Source organism: Eurytemora carolleeae, unplaced genomic scaffold, assembly GCF_000591075.1.
Source record: "Eurytemora carolleeae unplaced genomic scaffold, Eaff_2.0 scaffold1306, whole genome shotgun sequence".
NCBI lineage: Eukaryota > Metazoa > Arthropoda > Copepoda > Calanoida > Temoridae > Eurytemora > Eurytemora carolleeae.
The window spans coordinates 72,385-74,926 of record NW_019397194.1 but is presented as its reverse complement, the minus strand read 5'-3'; the positions used below and the strand labels follow the sequence as shown (position 1 = coordinate 74,926).

Here is a 2,542-nt window from a genome sequence, read left to right as displayed (position 1 = left end):
TAGGTCAGACTTGGTTGATTTACCTAACTTGTCCTAACTGTTCATAACTTGACCCTTAAGTCAAATTAGGTCTTGCATGGTTGGATTACCAAACTGGTCATAACTGGTTACAACCTAACCAGTGTCCTTAAGTCGGATTTAGGTCGTATTAGGTTGGATTAGGTCCTTCCGAGTTTTGCCACTAGATGTCTCTGTACCTGGTATTTAAATTAAAGCCATTTTTTGGCCTTTAGATGGCTAGAATTTTCAAATATTATAAATTTTTTTTAAATAATTGATATGTAAGATATAAAACCCAAATATTTGAAAAGATAACATTTTTGAAAACTTTGATTTTTATGGAATTAATTGATGTTTTTGGAAAAATCAATGTCAGTAAATTGTGAATTTTGTGATAAATAGAAGTTATTTTCTACAGCATCTGAAGCAGGTATAGGTTAGCATGTGTAAGTATGAATTGATGAATGACTTGAATTTGGATGTTATAATGAGTGTATGGACCTCAAGGGGGGGGGGGGAGGGGGGGCGCTGATTGGGATGGGTAGAGGGGTGCCTAGAGGGGGAGGGGTAGGATTAGCAACACCAGGAGGATGGTCATGGTGTGATACAAGGGGGGGGGGGGGGAAGTGCCGAGTGGGGGGGGGGTCGGGGTAGCAACAACAGAAGGACAGTTATGATGTAAATGTAATACCAGGGGGGGAGGGTTAAAGGGTAGCAATACTAATAGAATAAATTAGGCTCTGTTCAGTGGTTAATAAATAGGATAAATAAATGACTAGTTTGGTCATTTGGACGTCAAAACTTTGGTCATTTGGACGTCAAAAGTTTGGTATTTGGAAGTCAAAAGTTTGGTCATTTGGACGTCCAAAGCTTGACATCATTTAGACTTTGAAAGTTTGGTGGTGAGGACGTATGAAGCTGTGCGTTAAACGTCCTCAACATGTCCTCAACACCTAAAATATGACGTCGCTGGACGTCGCACTGGTAATTATTGACGTCCCCATGATGACCTTATGACGTCCTCTGGTTTCTAGGGCCTACTGCATATCATTTGTGAACATTTACATGATTTGTACACTTTGAACTCCCTTTCAGGCTGAAAGGGACTAACAAAAGTCATACCAAAGGATTGTATTCTATTCTCTTTGGATATTGGTCAGTCTAATTTTTACCTTTACCTTTAGACCAAAATATAGTTAGTTGGATATAGACTCTGATTACTGACAGTTAGATTTACCATTTATGGGTAGAGAGGATAGAGTCTGAGAGTTGTAAGTGTTGGTTGGATAAATACTCTTAGAAAGACTTTTTGGAGTGAGGCATTTGTTTAATACATGTATACAATGTACAATGTATGTACATGTGTAGATTGTAGGTGTGTATATTGTATGTGTGTACATTGTTTGTGTGTACACTGCACTTGTGAACATTGCCTATGTGGACATTATGCATGTGGACATTGCACATGTGGACATTGATCATGTGGACATTGCACATGTGAACATTGCACATGTGGACATTGCACATATGGACATTGCATATGTGGACATTGCATGTGTGGACATTGCATGTGTGGACATTGCATGTGTGGACATTGCATGTGTGGACATTGCATGTGTGGACATTGCACGTGTGGACATTGCACATGTGTACATTGCACATGTGGACAGTGTAAGTGTGGACATTGCACATGTGGACATTGTACATGTGTACATTGTACATGAAGGATAATGATGCAAGTAAACACCATATTTTTTGACTGAACAAACAGATTTTAATGAAACAATTATCCTACTTACTTACTCACCCTTCCTTGAAAACTTCCCTCTTCTACCCTCCTTCCCCACTTCCCTCTTCTATCCTCCTTCCCCACTTCCCTCTTCTATCCTCCTTCCCCACTTTTATATTTCCTCTTCTCCTCACCATTTCCTTCAGAAGAACCGTGGGACTGCACTAGGACTCTCGGAGATATTCATTATGTCAAAAAGGCAGAGAACACCATCATACTAAAGGATTGTTTTTAACATTTTTAATCTATGTTTTATTCATAAGAGATTAACAGTAATTAGCATCTTTAAATCCAACAAAAAGTTTGATTAAAGTTACAGGAACGTTATCGTATCAAGAGCTATATATTTACTTCTCCTTATAATGTGGCAGAACAGTGGCAGAGTGTTTTAAACGGGGTTATTCTGGAATCCTCTCGGAGAATCAGTTTGGATCGATCTTTCTCCGGGCAAGGAACTAGAGGTGTTACATAAGTGAAATATATTGAATATAATATATATATATATATAGAAAGTGAATATATATTTATTAACCCCGTGATAAATTGAACTAGTTAAGAGGATATCATTATATGCATAAGTAGGATTACTATTGTGGATATGTCTATGGTAAGTGGAAACTATGATAATAAAATTGCATTTGGTGCAGATTTCTACAATTTCCGAGTAGACTGCTCAAGTTTTAAATCATAAATATATTATAAACTGATAACACGGACTTCACAGGTTTAAAAGGGATTATAACACAGGGGGCC

General features: G+C 37.8%; 1 protein-coding gene across 3 annotated transcripts in view; it reads left to right on the top strand.

The window, feature by feature from the left end:
- Positions 1-2,226: 2,226 nt before the first annotated feature.
- Positions 2,227-2,542, top strand: part of LOC111712655 (regulator of G-protein signaling loco) — a 59,470-nt gene continuing 59,154 nt past the window's right edge. For all 3 annotated transcript variants that reach the window (XM_023487334.1, XM_023487335.1, XM_023487336.1), the window contains exon 1: positions 2,227-2,396. The gene's annotated coding sequence lies outside the window, so the exon portion shown is untranslated. The remainder of the gene's footprint in view (positions 2,397-2,542) is intronic.